Source organism: Numida meleagris, chromosome Z (genome assembly GCF_002078875.1).
Source record: "Numida meleagris isolate 19003 breed g44 Domestic line chromosome Z, NumMel1.0, whole genome shotgun sequence".
Lineage (NCBI taxonomy): Eukaryota > Metazoa > Chordata > Aves > Galliformes > Numididae > Numida > Numida meleagris.
Genome location: NC_034438.1, coordinates 57737592 through 57758692, shown reverse-complemented (window position 1 = coordinate 57758692; position 21101 = coordinate 57737592). Strand labels below are relative to the sequence as shown.

At 40.6% G+C, this 21101-nt stretch overlaps 1 protein-coding gene across 3 annotated transcripts in view; it reads right to left on the bottom strand.

The window, feature by feature from the left end:
• Positions 1–20025, bottom strand: part of FAM172A (family with sequence similarity 172 member A) — a 266705-nt gene extending 246680 nt beyond the window's left edge. Inside the window, exon 1 of one of the 3 annotated variants that reach the window (XM_021379622.1) lies at positions 19881–20025. The gene's annotated coding sequence lies outside the window, so the exon portion shown is untranslated. The remainder of the gene's footprint in view (positions 1–19880) is intronic. The other 2 variants (XM_021379623.1, XM_021379624.1) reach the window with 2 other exon arrangements.

Sequence of the window (21101 nt, the reverse complement as noted above, 5' to 3'; positions counted from 1 at the left end):
TTTGATGCCTTCCTTTGTGGTTCCAACTAAGCTGCTGCGAAATGACAGTGCGCTGTCCAAAGTCTTTATAAACATAATTCCACAAGGAAATTTCTACTTTGATTGTGCACTTTTTAAAAAAACATGGTGCAACACCACATGATCAAGTTAAAATGGCCATCTTGTAGCTAACACTTAAATCACAACAGCACTGACAACAGAAGTAACCAACAAAAGGGACAGCAAAAACTACAGATACAGTTTTTCTGTTTTCTGGCATATAACATATTCAATACAAATATTAAAATGATTGAAATGCTGACTTCCATGTGTGGATTTTTTGGAAATATTTTTCTCAGATGCTTCCAAGTAGTTCACTGACGAGATGACCAAATAGAAGATCTTGCTCATCATCAGTCTGTATGTTCGCAGCATAAAAACATGTACATTCTAGTTAATCACATTAGAAAACAAAGAAAACCATTCCAATTACAGTTACTGAAATTGCCAGAAAATGACAGCGATATTGACTTGTGATATGCCAGATGAAAATTATTCTTGGGTAGTCCTCCCTACATGACATCTGAAAATTCAAAATTGAAAATAGTTCAGTTAATGCAGGCACAAGTCACATAAATGCGTTTAAAGACTTATTATTGCCCAAATTAAGAAACACAGAATTTATCTAAACAGATTTACCTTCATAAAATAATCCCCACCAATTACTCTGAAAAATCAAGGCAGTGACGAAGAATTTCTGCCATTTTTGTTCCTACAATATCTACCTGGTAACTGATGCAGACCTGGCCACTGAGGAAAGACCAGACAACTTACAGGCTCTCTATTAAATTTAGAAGCAGCAAATACAGATAAATAAACCCCAATTTAACTTTGAAAGAATTTCCAGTTCTTTTTGACAAAGTAAAAAACTGTTACAGCAGCCACTGGAGGGAGGACTTGATATTAGAATGAGGATGAAACAAGCATGCAGAATTTTATGTATAGTTTGCATGAATAGAGCATTCCATTGAAACCCTCACTGATACTTCTTTAAATGACAAACAGAAGAAATTAGATGAGAGGGTTGGATTTCCTTTCTTTCACAAATAGATGTTGAATGAACTGGAGTCTGACTGTCCAGAATCAAACAGTGGGAACATTACAGAGCTCCCGGAATACTTCCTGACAGGCAAAAGCAGGAACTGCAGTTTAGGCATCATTTTTAAGCCACAGTGATCTTGAGCTCCATACATTAACCACTCCACAGAATTTACAAACTTCACTCATCAATTCTCTCACAATAAACAGATTATTTTAAATGCATTATTCTATGCAATTACTTAGATGACTCTTCATAAAACACCTTTTACTTGTTTGTTCCAGTAGGTATGACCCGAAGACAACAGTTATTATTTCCACGAGAACTTACACTGTTTTCTGGGTATCTTGCTTTTGCAATCAAACTTCAAATATTCTATCAGAAAATATATTACACGTATTCCTCAAACTCAATGCCTAGCAATACTGCAAATAATGTGACATCCTAAATATTGTGGCTTCATACAGGACAGGAAGGCTGCATTTTCACCAGACACCTATTAAAACATCTGCAGAACTGGTGGGTTCACAAATGATCACTGAGTTTAAAAACAAAAAATAGACATTTGCACACTTATGTTAATATGTATACATACTTCATGTTCTTTTTTTGTGGAGTAGTACTGGAAACTTGGACCTTGATAGTGCTTGATTTGAAAATGAGCAGTATCGAAGTACACACTACTGTATTCTGACTCCGAAACAAATGCAAACAAGCAGATTTTTACAGACTTCAAATTTTTTTTTCGTGATGCAAATCCAGCTAGAAATGCAGCAAAAAAACTTTGTATAAGATTTTGCCCTACATTAGCAATAGTTGAAATAAAGTCAATGTTTTGTGGTACAAGTATTCCAAATAAAGGCCACAAATAATTGTAATGCTAACCCATTGCATGTGCAGCACAGAAGAAAACACTGGGACTTTCAGGCAGCACGAATCTATCTAGATTATCTGAGTCATGAGAATGCCTGGTTACAATGCTTTATTAGAAAACAGTTGAATTAGTTTTGTTTTTTGTAAACTGACATGCCAAGCAAAGGACAAGTAAGGGTTAGGCTTGTGCAGTGTTTCTGCTGACTAAGACCCAGTTTTATTTCAAATAGATGTCTGGATGACAGCTGGGTTCCTAGTTCTTTCTGTGTATCGGCTCAGACAAAGCACAACATACATACTGTAATCTATGGTTGATTTTTTGTTTGTTTGTCTAATTATATTTTATCTATTCCTGTTTTTAGGACATGACATTCAACATCAATAACACTGATTTAATTAATGTTATACTTCACTTTCCTCCACTTATAAAGACCTTATTTTCTTACAGGTTTACAGTTTAGCTCTGAAACACAATTACTTCCAGTCTGCTTTAGATTGTGAGTTCAGCTAAAACGTCAACATCTTGTATACGAAGAAGGTTCAGAGCCAGTATCTTTTACTCAGTTTTGCTGTTAATAAGCAGCTATGGCATCTCCACGTTGCAGATATCAGAAACTTTGCCAAAAGATCAGCTTAGCATGCAGCACATGCCTCTTCCTGCTCCCCTTAGTGCCTGCCCAGATCTGCCCAAGTAAAATTTGCTGTTTACACACATTTATTACAGACTTACTAACACTTATCAGAATTTCCAGAAAATTTACCTATTTGCCTAGAGTATGCTCCATACAGTTGCAAAAAGCCAGAGGGAAGGCACACAGGAGGAGAGTAATAAATGCTGGAAGAGCAGGATCATTTACCACTTGAGTACAAAGAAACTGGCAAGAATCCCAAAGTCCCTGAATCTCTGTACATCCTCACATTCTGCCGAATGGTGGTAGGATTTGCTGACAAAGTACACGACCACAGCTGCCACTAGAGGTTGATTTATTTGCACAGCATCTTCCTTCTAATGTTATTTACCCCTTAAGCTCAATAAGCATTTTACTATGAGCTATATTCATTAATGCCCCAATCATGTCAAGCAACATGGTTGTTTACAAGGGGCGAATTAAACTTAACTCCATGTGCTGAAATTTTAATTATTTTAGTTTAACTTCCTTGAAATGTTGGAAATGACTTTCAAGCATATGCCTGTAGATATGATCAAATAAACATGTTAAAATGATACAAAAACAGGAAGCACAGCCTCAGCACAGCCTCTGAGAGACTGACATGATGGTTTTATCATTAACCAGCAGAAGATTCAAAATGAACACCTAAGAATTTTCTGCAGCAGCAACATCAAGTGCTTAATACAATACTCTCTAAAGCATTGATTTTCCACATATTTCAGGTGTGTGGAGAACCCTGCTTCTTTGGTTGAGGCAGACGGGTCATGTCTAATGAATCATCCAAGTAACTCTGAGGACAGAAAAAGCAATCCTGCAGTGAAAGCAGGAGAACGGCGCCTAGAACTCTGTTCAAAGGAAGAATGTGAAGGTGCTCTTAAACAACTCAGTTCCTGTAAAACAAAATGTTCTTAGATAACCTCTTTTTGTACTTTTTTCATTTTCTGGGTGTTCAACCTGAGCAATCTACTTCAATGCCCAGAATCAAGGAATGCAAGATTCCAGTTTTAAAACTTGGAAGAACTTTCCCTAATTTCTCCAAGCTCAGCACTCAGTGTGAGTCTACACTGCTGAGCAGGGCATTAATTTCACCATGCCTCTTCTACCATCACCTACCACAAAAATGCCACTAATAATCCTCTACACACAGCACAGGATAGGGAAAATTCAAGGAATCAAAGTTCATGAAGAACTACCTTGCAATTAAAGCCTTAAAAAAAGTCCATGTAGCATGTAGTAATGTTATGTGCAGTAAAAGATTTGTAATGTGCTGTTCCACTGCTACACAAGGCTACATATCAAGTGATAGGGACAAAAAGAAATGTTGAAGAAACATGAATTTGGCAAACAGTTGCGTATGAAATGGTCTTTAATTACAGAATCATTTTCCTCACAGTGTACATTGCAAGGATAAGTAACATTGGCACAACAGTACTTCGTAACTGCCCTGCGACAGTTTATAGAAAAACTGTCTTGGATGAATTTTTAAAATGATTGCCTTAGACTGCTGGTTATAACAGGATTCTGGCTTGAAAGATGGGGTGGAGAATACTGACTCTCAACAGCCTCATCTCTGTACATACTAAGTAGTTAGAGGACAAAGCCAGAATTTTTAATTTTTTTTTAATGTCAACTTCTCTAAAGCAATCCCATGGGCCAGCTGGGAAGGGAAAAAGGCCTCTAAAAACAGAAAAACTCTAAGACTATTAAAATAACCTTCTCTTAGGAGAGACACCAAAGTAATTTGCAGGACCACTACAGACAAAGAGGGAGAGACTAAAAAATTCCCGGGAAATCACTTCTGCTTAGGCTACCATCAAAAGCTGCCTAGACATGTATGTGTCTGGTACTTTAAAAACACTTTTTCTCCCCCTCCCTAACTCTGCTCTGCTTTTAACAGTTTGACTTTCAAAAGAGCTACATGCCATTAATTGAAGACTCCTGAAAATACAGCAGACAAAGTAGCTGAAGATGCAATGATCACAGGATGTTAGCCCAGATCCTAGCACACAGCAAAGTGTGTATTTTTAATCCTCTTCAAGACTCTCACCTGAGAGGGAGCGCAAAAAGAGCCTAGGGAAGGGTAAGAGGTGCCACCAGCTTTCGTGGACATACCTCTTTTCTCCATCTCCTACCACAAGGTGCACATACAAAGAATTAATATCACCACCCAGTCTGTCTATTCTGCTTCTAACAAAAATACAGCAATATCTAACAGTGATGGAAGCTATTCCAAGTTAAATCATACACAACAGAAATAAGCATGTGGGGCTACCGAAGACATCAGTTTATCATCAAGACCTGCTACTTCAGTATCAGACTAAAATGCCCCAAATTCTCACAGTGTATGCACCTATTCTTTGCAGCACTGTCTGCCACTGTCTTCAGTGGATCTACCCTACAGGTCTGCTCACCATTTTTCCCATTATGAGATCTTTTTTCCCCTTCTAGCATTTTTCTCAGCTTTACAAATGCTCTGTTTCAAATTTCTTTGTCTGCTCCTCTACCTTAGAAGCAGCATAAGTTTTCTGGCCGACCAAACAGAGTAGTACTGCTTCATTTCAACTATCTATCAAGCAAAGCAAATAGCCATGTGAAATGTATGAACTCCACAAATCTGGTTCTGCTGGATTATCACTTACCAGCATCACATTACAGTATAAACAAACAATATGAAAAATACAAACATATTATTCATTTAGCCCGTAATTTAGAACAACTTTATCTTAAAATCCTGATTGCTTTACACTCAATTTTGTTTTTCATATTGGTAGATTTTTACTTTTTATTACAAAATAATAAAAAGGACCAAGATAAAGCAAGGCAAGTAGACATTTATTTTGTATAAATTTCAGAAATGTGGAAAAATATTCTACTAATTACCTAATTTAGTAACTACAATCAGACTTCTCTAGACAGCTCTGCTACTGTCTTACCTCCAAGCTTTCTGTATCTAACCAGAGATCGTCATGGCATCATAGAACAGACTGGTTTGGAAAAGATCTCTAGAAATCACCTGGTGCAACCTTCTGTCACAAGCAGGGCCTATCTATCAGGTCATCCAGGGTACTACCAAGATGAGCCTTCACTATTTCCAGTTAGGGTGGTCCCACCGCTCCTCTGGAGAACTTATTCCAATGTTTAATGTATCTAGTACATCTTCTTTTCCTTACATCCAGATGTAAGTTTCCTGCCTCACCATGCATCCTTATGAAAAAGAAACTTAAGACAATTTCTCCTCTGTAAATACCTTCTAGAAATTGGATGACTGAGGAAATCACTCCAACTCTTCTCTCTGCTACAAATGTCCTTGAATCATTCTTCAAAGGCCAAGTTCTCTAATCATCCTGGAAGCCACCTGCTAAATCTTGTCCAATTTCACAATGTCCTTCTTGAACTGAAGAGACAACCAAGATGAAGCACCCTAGGTATGCTCATACTGGCATAAAAGATGAGTCAATTTGCCCCTATTGCCACACAGGCACCATTCTGGCTATGTTCAGATAGCTGCCCAAAAGTTTCTCCAGCTCCTTTTAGAAGAGCTACACCCCTGCCAGCCATAACAAGCCTGCAATGCTATTTGGGAATTATACCTTTGTCAGTGTGCACCTTCACAGGCATACACCACCTCTACTGTTAAGCAATTTCTGTTGGCCCAATCTTCTGCCCTGCATGATGGACAGCAGATTAATGCTATGCACAAATACAGATGATAATGACGGCAATGCATCTGACAAGTTTCATTTGCACCTTCTGACTTAATGGATTTGAATTCCAGAAGAAAAAACTGAGGAACACTGCCTCTCCTTTTTAGTTCTACATCTTTTTGACATATTGGTAGCTTTTATTTGCCATGCTACTGATCAAACTTACTAAAACAGTCCTTAAAGAAATTGAATTCTACTCATTACATAAACTTCTTTAATGGAGCTGAGCAGCTGAAAGAAATGGTTCATTTTAGCCTCAAGTTTAAACACACTGTCCTAAGAGTAGCCATTCCAAACAAGAGCTAAAGAAACTTTACCAATCATTCCGAACAAAACTGGTAAAATTCTTGGTGTATTTTGTGGAAAACATTACATTTTCTACCAGCTTTAATGAACTTCTAGTGAGGAGAACTGTCTTACTGTAGCTGCAGACTCTGTTATATAGCAAAATTCAGCCAAGCACTACCAAACTCAAGTGTGTGCTGATAGAAGCAGCAGACAAGCAGGGAGACTGGAGATGCTATCTAATTTGAGAAAAAGCATCTCTAGAAATTCATAGTTTTTGCTTGGAAGGTCTTGAGTTTCAGGCCAGACAGATCCATAAAACTGATCAGAATTGCTTCCTGTTAATGAGAGGCCTTGTATTTCCTTCAGCTAACCAATTCTAAGATCAATCACCTGTGTTTAACTACAGTTAGAGTGTCTTACAGAAAGTCATGCAATCTCAATTTTATTAGCTCTTAATTAACCCACAACTTTCTGCCATAGTTTCTATCATGGTTTTATGATTTTGGGTTACTGGTATTCCACATCATAACATCATGTAGTGTATGTACCTGGTTCTCAGAAGAGAAGGACTACTACATTCCCCAAGGTACTTTGCTCCTCTGTTACCATTTCCGCCCAAAGGGAAAAGATAAAAACTTGCATATCATGAGACCTCGTCCCCTCTCTTTCCGCCCATCTCTCATCCTGGCAGCACCTCGCTCTCCAGCCGTCTTATCATCGGTAGTAGAGTAAGGCCTACCTTGATTTTGGACATTCTCTCTCGGTGTACTGATCAGCTTAAGTTGTAATTATATTGTATTATAGTGTGTTGTTTTGCATTCTGATATCTTATTTAGTAAATTAGTTTGTTTCTCCTCAGATTGTTGCTGCTGTTCTTTGCTCTCAGGCCCATCTCCTTACCCTTTTTTCCCTTTTCCCGGGGCGTGGGTCCGTGGGTCCCCCATCCCATTCGTCACAGAACTGGGCCAAGCGCCCGTAAACCACTGACAGTTTCAAAGGTTAGTTACTGTTTTTCATACTTTGTTTCCAGTCTAAATTACTAAAGCTTCAGGCTTCAGTTACTAGGAATTATATTTCCGTATGTTAAGTTTTTCCTCTCTAATTTTTCCCTTACTTGATTAGAGTCAAGTTCTATCTCTTTCTTCCGGTAAATTAAAGAAGTTCAGCAGTTCCTATATATGAAATTTTTTCCCCGTTTCAGTGACTACTTTTTTCTTTTTAAATCCCAACTAGCAACATTATGCAAGTCAAACTCCATACGGCAAACAGTGGAAGCTTCTCTAGATTTCTTTGCTTCGGTTCTGAAAATCTGATTTTTTTTTTTTTTTTTTTTTTTTACTATAGACATAGCTTATCACATAGCTGGACAAAATCATTTTATCATTTTACCAGTTTTAGGTTGAAACCAAATTTTACTAGAAATATTTAACATTATTTCTCAAAGATATTTATTGAATTGCTAAATATTCCTAACAAACTATCGCCACTCCTGAAGACTGCTTCTTACTTAAACTTTCTAAGGAAGACATTAAGTTCCTTACAAAGTGGCTATTTAACTTACACTAAACAGTCCTGAAGTTTGAATGAGACTTATTTTAAGTAGTCAGTTTACATAATATTAAATCCATTATACTGCATTAGTAACTGTAATCAAGCAAACCCTAATCTAAATGAATAAAGTTTATTCTGTCATTTAATTATTAATATAATTTTCCATTAATATTCCATTCATTTAACCAAGTTGTGACAGTCTGATCTATTATTGTCTGCACTGACCTATCCTCTTCTATGAAGTACTGATATATCATCAGCACTACTCTCATCTTCCAGGATTTCCTTATCATTCCAAGTATTATTTAAAATGACTAACAATGGACAAAGAACTTCCTTTAAAGCATCTTTTATTGTTCTTTGGGTCAACTTTAACAAATAATCAGCCTCAAAAATTACAAAAACTATTAATGAAAATGAAGTGTCACAGAAAATAGAGGACTCCCCAATTGTTAACAATTTCAATTGTTAACAATTTCAGACTGAGATTAGATGATTTTTCAGAAGGAATACTGCTGTTAAACATATCTTATTAATCTGAATACTGCAGTAGCTGAAAAATGTAACAGCTACAACAGAGTTTATCAATACAGTTACAGTAATTACAGGACATGTGTAAACAATCCATTGCACTATTCTACCTTTATGTCTCCTTAAGATGATGTGAATAATACCTAAACCTCAAAAATCATATGAAAACCTACATGTGTACTAAGGCCTGTCCACATTAAGGCACTTATTCTTCTGCCCACCTCTCTACAGCAGCTGACCACATTGCTTCCTAAAACTACACGGAAACGAATGCAAGAAAAGCAGAGATACATTATATAGCATACTACATGCAAAAATATGAACCAGCATCAGCCTCATCCAGTGTAACAAGAGACTCCTGTAAAACATACTACCAACTTTCTCACATAACAGATGAATTTTAAGAAAACCTGTAAGACGTTGAAATAGTATTATCTTTAAAAGTGTCCTTACATAAGAGATTTAATTTAGAAGTGAAGCAGGACAATGCAAAATGAATCTGTAAAGAAAACTTACAGCAAGACAAAAAGTTTGCAAGAACCCATGTTACAATGTGCTATCAAGCTTTTGGCTGGGATTAAGTTCATTTTTTTTGCAGAGGCTTGTACGATGCCATGCTTTGGTTTTATGACAAAGACAGTGGTGAGAGCACACCCAAAGTTGCTGAGCAGCTCTGCACAGAGCCAAGGGCTTCTCTGTTTCTCACACTGCCAAGCCAACAAGGAGTAAACTGCACATGGAGCTAGCGGGGGAACAGAACTAGGACAGCCAACCCCAACTGACCAAAGGGGTGTTTCATACTATACGGTATTGTGCTCAGCAATAAAAGGTGGTGGAAAAAAGGAGGAAGTGGGGAACACAGAATCATGATTTTTGTCTGCTCAAGAAACTGTTATGCACAATGAGCCCTGCTTGCCTGGAAGTGGCTGAACATCTGCCTGCCAGTTAGGAAGCAGTGTACAGATTCCTTGTTTTGCTGGGGTTGCACATGTGGCTTTTGCTTTACCTGGTGAGCTGTCTTTACCTCAAAATGAATGCCAGTGCAGCAGATGTAGAATATGTTCTAACTAGCCAGGTAATTAACTACCATGAGAATTAGTGATAAAGTTGTGATGGTGTGCTCCCTCCCTGCTCGCAACATCCACCTTCAGCCTGGCTGTTGTATTCAAGATCTTGTTCCTGTGGACAGTGAGGCATCAAAGATCTTGTTCAGGACCGGTAACAATCAAAGTACTGCCAAGACAGATAATGACCACAATGCTGTCTCAAACTGGGTACTCAAAGAACCAGCAGCAGATACCTGGTTCAAAAGGTGCCAGTTGAGCATGTGCTAGATACTACCACTCAAGCACCTTACTCATGAAAAGTGAGCAGCCTAAAAGTCCCTTGAGCTCTCCTGCATGACAGGATCTCCATTCAGTAGGGATGCCTCTTGATACTTGTTACTCCTGTACAGAATCCATTACACCTTGATGTCAAGATGCCTTGCTGATACAGATCCTCAGTAAGTGACTAATAGTTTTAAGCTTTGCTAGTTTTGCTAAGATTGTATCTTTGATTGTGTACATGTAATCTTGCAGACATAAAACCACAAACGAAGTCTGGGACTAGAAGTGGATTCAGCTGCACTTAGGCTCCTTGTCTCTGTGGTTCAAGATCTTTAGAAAGAAAGAGGGAACCTCATGACTCAACAGGAGGGTCTCCTGTATGAGTATGTTTAACTCTAAGCTGTAACTACTCAAGTGTATCCAGACATCCTGAATCTTGCTAAGTCACAGTGCTTTAACAAAGTGGACAGTATCAGTAAATATATTCCTGCTTCTGTTGCAAACAGTATATCAGCTTCCATCTGTGACAAAACTTCAAATTAAATGGAAAGCAACTACCAAAATAAGCCTACACCTGAAAATGGCTCAGCTTTAGAATATTTCTCGATCTTGCAGGAGCCATTTCAGGCTCTGTTTCAATGGGTAGATCTTTTGGGCAACAGCCTCCGAAGCTTCACTAAACATCATTAATATTGCTGCAAGCTGCTTCAACTTGGAAAGAGGAAATTCCACAGTTTAGGAGAGAGCATGAAACACTTTTTAGACTGTGTATATAAAGTCACTCAAAATTTCAAATGAGACCTGAAGAAGCAAATTAGTAAAAAAGATCCTAGCAACAACATCTTGGTCTGCTTTAGAAAATCAGTGCCAGCAGCGCTGGGTTCCCCAGTAGAACAGACATGGGCATACCCTTAGGGAGTCCAGTGAAGGGTTGCAAAGATCAGTAAGAGCATTTGAACTCTTTGAAGAGGCTGAGAGAGCTGGGACTGTCCAGCCTGGAGGAGGCTTGGTACAAAAATGGTGAGGAGGGGAGAAGTGTTATCAGTGCCTACTAAATGCCTGATGGGGAGAATAAAGACTACTAAGGAGGTATCTTCCCAGTGGTGTTCAGTGAAAGGACAACAGAAAACAGGCATAAATTGAACCATAGCAAATTCCATCTGAATGCAAGAAAAACTTCTTACTCTTAGAGTGGTAACACTGGAACAGGGTGCCCGGATAGCTTACGGAGTTTCTGATCTTGGAAATGATCACAACTTCCAGAACAGCCCAGCTCTCAGTGACACTACATAGGGCAAAGGAGTGACACTACACAAAGTGGGTGTCTGTACATTTACAAATATGCATTTATACATGTTAGTTATATGTCAGAATAGCAAAAGAACAACTTTAAACATGGGATGTGAAAATCATTACAAGCAGCATGAGTGAGAATTGCAGCCTGTGGATTAAGGTGTTTTACTTTTTTGTGTAGTAAGGCATTTAGTTCTAATTCTTCAATTTGTGTGAAACAGCCAAAATATACCACCAAGAAACTCAAAACCTACAAGACCACAGCCATGACAAATGGGAAATCTGACAATGCTGGCAATCATTCTTTTAGGATCATTAGAAGGTCTTCAAGCTGGATAAAATCATCTTGTAGATGCACGGAGCCTTAAAAACTGTCTATACTGTCTTTCCATAGATGGCAGCACGAGATAAATATGTACACCATCATTACCACTGACACTCTGAAAACACTGTCAATTCTATAAGTATCCAGAAGTATCAAAATTGAGTTATTCATGCACATTTAGTTCAGCTCCCATGTACTGAACTCCAGTCATATACAAAAAATGTGAAAAAAAATCAAAGTCAAGGAAGTGTGTGGAGAACAAGCCTTGTGAGGAGTGCCAGAAGGAACAGGTGTTATTTAGCCTAGAGAAAAGAGGAGAAAAAGGAAAGGGGGGGTTGGGGAAACTTTATCACTCTCAATAAAAGTCCCGTCTGCCATGACGTCTCAGGAAGGTAGTTTTCCTAACTTGAATGTCTTTTGTTACAGCCCTTTAGCTTCTCACTATCAACAGTTTGGAAATTTATGCCCTTTGTACATGCCCTTTAGCAACCCTTTCCATCTTGCAGACTGTAATCATGTCTTAGTCTCCCTGAGTGTAAAGAATTCATGTATTTTCCCCTAAAAGACTCTCCCACAGGCTTGAACTCCTTAAATGTGATGCCTCATACTGACCAAGTACAAGCAACGTGCAGAAGAATGAAATTATCACATGACATTTTCAAGTATATAACTTTTAAGCAAATACTCCAGATGAATGATTACTCTTTTTGCAACAGCATAATGTTACTTACTCATGTTCAGACTATGAATCATCTAAAATCTGGAGTTATTTTTTTCTGTAATTACTGCTATTTAGCACTTACAGAGGGAACTATCTAGCCTAAGCATGCTCCTTTGCATTTGTTCTTTCGTACTGTATCACTTCTTCCACACTGTTTTTCTAATTTTTCTAAGCCATTTGAAATTCTGAAGTTACTCGCCAAAGAACTTGGTCTGCTACTCTCCGTAAAATAACGAATGTACTCTGTCATTATCATCCAAGTCATTACAAAAGCGAAGGCACTTTTTTTTGCAACACACTTCTGCCTTTTTGAGCGCACAGAATGGAGATGCTCACTTGGTACATAGCTATTTAGTTTCTTGTTTGACCTTCCTCTGCCAAGCTTCAAGAATAACTCTAACGTTTCTCCCATACTCAGTTCTTCCTTCCCCATATTTTACTGCCTTTCAACCACTCTCTTCTGTTTTTCCCATAAGTTCCCAGTCCCACTTGGCATTAGTTTACCCTGAGAGCTCCAACTATCAATCCATTTCCTTCTTTCCTAAGCTACCCTCATTTGCCCTTTCACATCAAGAGCTTAAACAGAGATATTGCCAACTCAACAACCTGTTCCAAACCTCCTCCTGCTCACTCCCACCACCTAGTTTAATTCATGCTGCAGAATGAACAGGGGACTATGAAAGCCCCCAAGGGTTTTCCAGAGACCCAGCTCCCTCTGTCCATTTTCACTGGTCACTCTCACCCCAAGCCTGTGGAGGAACAACTACTGGTTGTTCCATGCTGCTGCTGCACAAGTCCAAACAACTAAAAGGGCATAGCAGGTGCTGTACTGTTGAATCATTGGAGGTGTTTACATACTGTAACTCAACTTGATGCCTTCCCTTACCCAAAAGTAGACCTTGCTAAATTTGCTATTCAAAGCACAGAGGCTCCATACCACACGGTCATGCACCTGGGAAGGGACAGCTTGCCTACTAAAGGCAAGACTTATTAAAACACAATGGTTAGGCACTTCTCCATCTAAGTTCTGTATGTTTTCAAGGATGGCAATTCCATAATCTCTTCGGGCACCATCCCTATACTTGACTATACTCACAGGAAAGTTATTGACCACTCTTTCCCATGAAATAAAACACTGCAATTTATCTGCTATTCTGCATTGAAATGAAAGTGAAGTTTAGAACAAGCAGTGAAAACAAAAATAGAACATTATCCACACCACGATCCTCTTACAGAAAGCTAGATACTTTAATCCTGCCACATCCATCAAGCTTTCTTACACTTCTGTTAATAATACTCTCTGAAGATGACAGTTGTCAAGAATTTTTTAAAAACAAAAATGTTATTTTAAATGTTTCCTACAGACATTGCTAAGCCAGCAAAATCTGAACTTCCTAATTTATCCTAATTTTTCTTACTATTTAAATATTCAGTAGAAAGAAAAACAAGGAAAACAGAATAACCATAACAAAGTATTAAAAGAAAAAAAAACCTCCAAAGAATGATGTTGGGAAGATACCGGTGTTAACGCAGTCCTTCAGGAACATACATTCTACCTGCCTGCTATTAGTGAAGTTGGTAATGCAAGATACATAACCTATTTTGCTAGAGCAAAAATGGGGATCACATGGCACTTTAAGCCTAAAATGTCTATTTTTAAATTGCTGACAACTAAAAATTACATCTTAAGAAATAAAGCATAAGCGAGGATGCTAGCTGCAGATAGAAATCTCACATGGCATGGTGGTTATGCACCTACTGCATCTTGTTGGAAATTAAGTTTCACTATTACAGAGGACTTAAGACAAGTGACATAACCTGGAGCTCTCATGCCACCATTATCAGAACACGTTTAAAATTTATTAAAAAAAAAAATCAGGACGACTTCTTATGCTGAGAAATGTTAAATCCAACCCAAGAGAAAGCTGTGTTCGACTTCATCCGGACAGATAACAAGTACCTCACTGTGTCGTAGAGAACAAATGTGGAACAAAGACACTTTCTGCCCCCAGGACTTAAAATCAAAGGTCCATATTCCCAAACACGTTTTTGCAAAATGACTTAAGCAGACCCACCCCCTACCCACGCTACCCTCTCAGCTGTGCTGACAGAACTGTTTGTAGCAATGCACCATGAACCAACTCGGGGAATCAGATCTGAGTAAAACCAGAACAGGCAGCTGTTCAGAGTGAAGACTTCCTTTATTTCTTTTTATCTTTTTTTTTTTTCTTTCAATTATCAACTTCCAGATTCAGTTCATTACCTGGTAAAACTGAACTAGGAACACAAAAAGGCAAGGAACATGCAACTGCCCTATGAGAACTTTTCAGGCTGGTTTGAACATGGGCAAGTAGGAAACACAGACAGTTAAAGTGGAAAAAAAAAAAAAGATGCTATCACTTTGATAATTCCTTTTTTTAAATTTCAAATTATCTTGTTCCAAAATGTAAGCATTTACATTAAAATAACAAGATGCCTTCATTATTTTTTTTACTCATGGAGTACAATGTATCAAATAAGAGTCTGCAATTAGAACAGCTTTGTTGATTTCGATGTCTCTGCTTGCTCTGATCTCTCTCTCACTGGCTGGATGTGGACAGCTACATTAATATGGTCTTACAAGTTGGGAGATGAATATCAGCTTCAAAGGTATTGTATAGTGGCAACATTGGAATATAACAAAGTTTGAGCCAGGTGAGTCCCACAAATGCTCACACAGGAACAGAAAGTACACTGCATACAAGTTTGTCAGGACTCGTTGAACCAATATGAGGCTGAAAGTGACAGATTTCTGGATTGCATCATTACCAGTGACAAGATGCAACACTGACTAAGTGGAAGGCTCAAACTTCCAAAGTCCGGTCACAGAAGAAGACAACTTTTCTCTTGCAACACAATAACTCCAGGGCCCACACCAGCTTTAGGATGGTGGAGGTGGAGCACACCATCTCGGCTGGACTGTCCTACCACTCACCATACAGTCTGGATTTAGTGTCTTCTGACATCTGTTTGGGACAATGAAAGATGGACTGTGCGAGCAACATTTTCTTAGCAACAGTGCTGTCATAGCAACCATGAAACAGTGGGTCATTTCTGATGGTGCAGATTTTAATGAGCATGGCATGCAGGGCCTTGTTTATCACTGGCAAAAATGCAAAACTAGTGGTAGTGACTATGTTGGAAAAAAGCATTTTACAGCCAAAAACTCGCTCTATCTAACAGTGATGTTGTGCTCTTTGTATCTGTTGCAGTTTCCTTTTAGATAAGGAGAGAGCATTTCTTTTAGAGCAACCTACATGGAATGCAGTTCTCTACTACCTCTTTCACTGCCAAATTTTCCTGTTAATATACCTCTCCTTTTAAAAATATCTCCAGTTTTGTTTTTAACCATGGTGGTTGTTTCTACTTAAATCTGCTCCTCTTAATCAATATCATGTTTCCTTGGACAACAAGCATGTTCTGCAGGATGAATTAGATGCTTATTGTTGGGAAAAAAAAAAAGCTAGACGATGTCAAATTTGTTTGTGTATACTAAGGGCAAGAAAGAAAAAAGTAGACAATGAATACGGCTTAGCACCATTTTCAGTTAAACAAGAAGACTGAGACTTGCATGGAATATATGCTAATGGTGCAATACAAATACAATATTCACTCAAATGTGAATTTCAAGTCTTCGTGAAGCCAGGCTTGCGGAAATTTAAAAGAAACTACAACCACCACATTATCTGTTGCATTTGATCTTTGACACAACATTCAAGCCAACCTGTAGTGTACTTGGTACACTGACAACACAGTCAATCAGAATCATGCTGTCCAGCTTCTCAGACAATCAGTCAATACTTAAAAAAAAAAAAAAACAGGATAGTTTTCCTTCCAGCACAGTGGTTATATGACAGCTGCAAAGTACAACAGAACTACTAGCTTCCAGCATGTGTAAGAAATAAAACAAGAATGTGGTCTACTATGGCTTCTTCCTAAGATAAAAAAAATTTCAGGCAAGATGTGAAACAGGAGAACCCATTTCTCCTATGTCTCATCAGCAGCTTTTGTCATGCATAAAGATGTGAAGAAAGCTCAGTAGGTCAGCAGACTAGTACACTGCAGCTGAAAAGTCCAGAGAATTCAGAACCAAATATCCAAGAAGATTTAACTGCAAACAGAAAATGGCAAATTTATGAAGATTACAATACAGACAAATCCAGACAAGCCATCTTAGGAAATCATTCACAATTTCCATCTACAGCAGCACCAGCCCACAGAGCAGGACACCATTCTAACTAGCAGCATTGTCAATAATTAACTCACATTAGCAGAGAGCTTAACAAACTGACAAGGAGGCATATTCCCACAGTCAGTTCAAGTAGAAGGTAAATGGGGCCGCAGGTTCACCATCTGCTGAAGCCCTCAGGACAAACAGTTCTTCACTTCTCCCCTCTCCCAGCCCCTCCTACATCCTTCGTGATGAAGGCACCCAGCAATGCTTGTGAGCAAGTTGATGCAACTGGAAAGCAACAGTTCATTTGTCAGGTTCTGTGTTAGCTGGATTCACTTCCTGACTTGGAGTCCTCACTCCAGTAAAAAAAAAAATAAAAAAAATTATATAAGCATATATGATGCACATTCTAACCTCAATGTTTTAAAACACTGAAAAACATCCAGGCAAAATAACCATTTTCAACACATCAAACTGTACTTCAAGAATCTCACTGAGAGAAAATCTGTGAAACTGAAGACTAAGTAGATATACATACAATCACAGTTACAAAGAGAAAGAAACACCTCTTGAAAGACGGAATAAAAATCACAGAGCAGCATTAAGTTTCATAAGCAGATGTCTTCATGGCCACTGTTAAGTAATTTGTTTCAGTAAGCAAGTGGAAAACTTTTTTAAAAGATATGCATTAATCTTTTGCATGTACACTTCAAAGAATTCCAGGAATCTACTGTAAATGTAAAAAACTCCACAGTCACCACAGCACATTGCTCCCCAAAGGAACAGTGGGTCAAATTCAAAGTACCAGCAATAGATTCGTATTCAGGACTTTTTCTATGGAGACCAGAATGGACAAAACCTCCAAAACCTCAGAGCTGAGTCTTCAAGGGTAAAAAAATAAGGTTGTGAACTTAAAGGATGAAAGACCAAAACATAACTCCCTACTGAGTATTTAAAAGGAAAAGCTTTCCCAGACATTAGCTAACTGCGAGATAAAAGACAGCTCAGTAAAGAGTCAACTAACAGATTAACATATAGTCATAATTGGCCACAACCATTGAAAAGGCAATCTGAAGAAAAAAGGCAAAATCCAGACACTGGCAAGAAAGCTGCAATAATTAAATGTATTTCAGTAAGGTAGCCAGCACTCTCAGCACGCACTATGTTTCTGAAACAACGATGTCCATCTGCCTCCAGCTGCTTGGTACTCCTGGCCGGCTGAAAGTTTTCATCTCGTTCCTAAGCCTACCAGCACCTGCTAACCCAGTTCAGATAAAAAGTGTCAGGTCAGCTCTGTAAATATCACACCTGTGTTAACCCACCGTGTTTGGGCAGGGGCACGTCAGAAAGCAAGAAGGGGGCACAAGGGGACACGCTGCTGTCACCAGGTAACTGCAGTAGCATTGCTGCCCAACAGACCACCAGTGTCGTAAAGCTAAGATTTTCATCGTCCTAACATTAGAGCATATTAGCATTTTCTTACATGACTTCAAAATACTTAATTTTAATATTCTCCTGGCTTTCTCTAACCAACATAATCACATAGCTGTGCTGTGGGTAGCACAAGATGCACCCTCTTTTGCTTGCACTCTTATCAACAATTGCAAGAAAACATTAGTGAGTGGAACGTCTCCACCTTTCTGCTATCATGAGGGCAAACACTGTCATGATCCTCCACTCTGGTACCATTTTTCTGTGTTACCAAATCATGGTATGGTTGAGACCAGTGACATCACGCTGTCTTTCAGCTGCTGTTGATTTTTTAACACACCTCTCACCAACCATGTGCATTGTGCCCGATGCCTGTTAGGTGCTTACTCAAACTTGCTGCCTTATCTAAAAACATTGCACAGAAATGCAGTAAAGCATATACTGCACTTTTTGAGGACATGTCAATTAGGCTAACATGACACCGAGCATCTGGGCCCCTGCAGCACTCTGGTTAGCATTAATTATCTGAAAGGCAAGGAGAGAAACCAACATTTCTTTAACAGGCACTGTACACATTTGTTGAGATGCAAAACGTGTCTTCCATAACAACAAAGTCTGAGTTACCTAACTGCCAAACCAAAACTTAGCAACAGTGGTAATTTAAAATAAAAGCTACCTTCCTATGTTTGATAGAGTCATACATGTTGGAAAAGATCATCTAGTTCAGCCCCAAACCACCTCCACCATGTCCACTAACCACGTCCCTTAGTGCCACATGCACACGGTTCTTGAACACCTCCAGGGACGGTGACTCCACTGCCTCCCTTGGCAGCCTGTGCCAGTGCATCATTACTTTTCCAGAGAAGAAATTTTCCCAAATATCCAACCTGAACCTGCCCCAGAGCAAATTGAGGGCATTCCCTCTCATTCTATCACTGCTACCCTGGACAAGAGGTTGACCCCACCTCACCACAGCCTCCTTTCAGGGAGTTGTAGAGAGCAATAAGGTCTCCCCTGAGCCTCCTCTTCTCCAGACTGAACAACCCCAGCTCCCTCAGCTGCTCCTCATCAGACTTGTGCTCCAGATTCCTCACAGCTTCGTTGCCCTTCTCTGGACATACTCCAGGACCCTGACGTCTTTCTTGTAGTGAGGAGCCCAACACTGAACACAGTACTCAAAGTGCGGCCTCACCAGTGCCAAGTACAGGGGAAAAGTTTAACTCTGCACAACACAGAAATGACAAAGACTTGATGAAGGTTTCCAAGGTGCCCAACCAACTAAATGAGACCTCCATCCAGAAAGATATTCTCAGCCTCACAATGCCAAGAGAGCAAAGCCCTGAGCGGAAGCGATGGCTCAGGTCTGGCTTTGCAGTAGGTCAGAAGACCTGAGTTCTCCCAAGGACTTTTTCCTGTTGGTGACTACAAGGAAAACTTGCAAAAGGTAACAAGAGAGAAAGCTGCTGTAAAGAGGGAGAGCACCGAGAGAACCGGAAGCTTGCGGTAATGCTTACGACCGTGCATTCTGGACAAAAACATGCTCCGTGCGGTGTGGCATGGGCCCGCTCCCAGGGACGGGACCAGCCCAGCAGCTGCGGGCCCAGCGAGCAGCGTGCCCGGGCCGCCCACTGCTCCCGCCTGCTGCCAGCGGCGCCCCACAGCTGCCCGCCGCGCCGCGGACCGACGGGCAGCCCGACTGCCGCTCCCGCTCTCTACAGCGCAGCGGGCGGCAGCCCAGGCCCGGCGGCCCACGAGGCCGAAACACGGGCCCGCTCCCCCCGACAGCGTGGCGGCCCCGCGAGGCCGGTGGCGGTGGCGGGGCCGAGGCCGCTCGCGCCCCCTCCAGCCCCCGGCGCAGGGCCGCAGTACGTACCTGGCGCCCGTCGCTGGCGGAGCGGGGCGGGGCAGGCACGGCGCTGTCAGCGGGAGGTGCCCGGCACCACCACCGCTCGCGCCACCCGCCCCTCTCCTCCTTCCCGTTCCGCTTCCGGCATCTGCGCGCCGTAACGTCAGCACGTGGGGGCGCGGCGGGGAAGCCGGAAGTGGGGCGGCAGCTGCGGCGAGTCGGGTCTGGGCTTTGGTCAGGTGCGGGGTCGGTTCTGCTTCTGCCAGGGGCTCCCGCCATGGCGTCCCGCCGGCTTGTAGGAGCGAACTGTAACGTGGAGTTAGAAGTTGTTAATGCGCAGTGCTTGATTGCACGTATTCTTTCATGCTACAGCTTTAGGGCCACAGAGTATCTCGAGTTGGAAGGGACCCACAGGGGTCGTGGACAACCGCTAAGCACGTCCTGCACCCTTGGTGTGGCTCAGCCAGAGGACGTGCAGCTAGCCCCCTCCGTCCTGCTAGCGTAGCCCTATTGTGGAGCATGACATCGTTCAGGCTGACAGAGCTGGGGCTGTTCAACCTGGAGAAGAGAAGGCTCCAGGGAGACCTGAGAGCAGCCTTTCAGTTCTTAAGTGGGGGGCTGTAAGAAAGAAGGGCACAGGCTTTTCAGCTGGGTCTGTCGTGATAGGGCAAGGGTGTTAACAGTTTTGGGCCAGTTTGGACCAGTTCTGTGACTTATATGGGGAGGAGGGGGACGGGGGGGGACCCATGGACCCACACACCTAGAGAGGGGAAAAGGGGAAAGGTGGGGAGATGGGCCTAAGAACAAAACTGTGGCAACAAGCTGAGGAAGAAAACTGATTTACTAAATAAGATATTGGAATGCGAGATAACACAATATAATACAGTATAATTGGAATTGAAGCTAGGAAATCAAATAAAATGAGAGAGAGTGTCCAAAACCGAAGAGCTTACTCTAATGCTGAAGGCAAGATGGCTGGGGAGCACAACTGCAGAGCCGAGCAATAAAAGAAGAGGCAGTCTTGTGACTCATGAGCAGCTTTATCTTTCCCTCTAAACAGAAGACGGAAACAGAACAGTGAAAGTCTTCTGGGATTTGTAGTTGTTCTTCTCTTCTGAGAAATGTATACCTGGAACAATTGACAGTCTACTGGACTCTTTAACTCCCAGTGCACTACATGATGTTATGATGTGAAATACTAATAACAAAAAATCATAAAGCCATGACAAAGGGGAAGTGGTTTCGAAC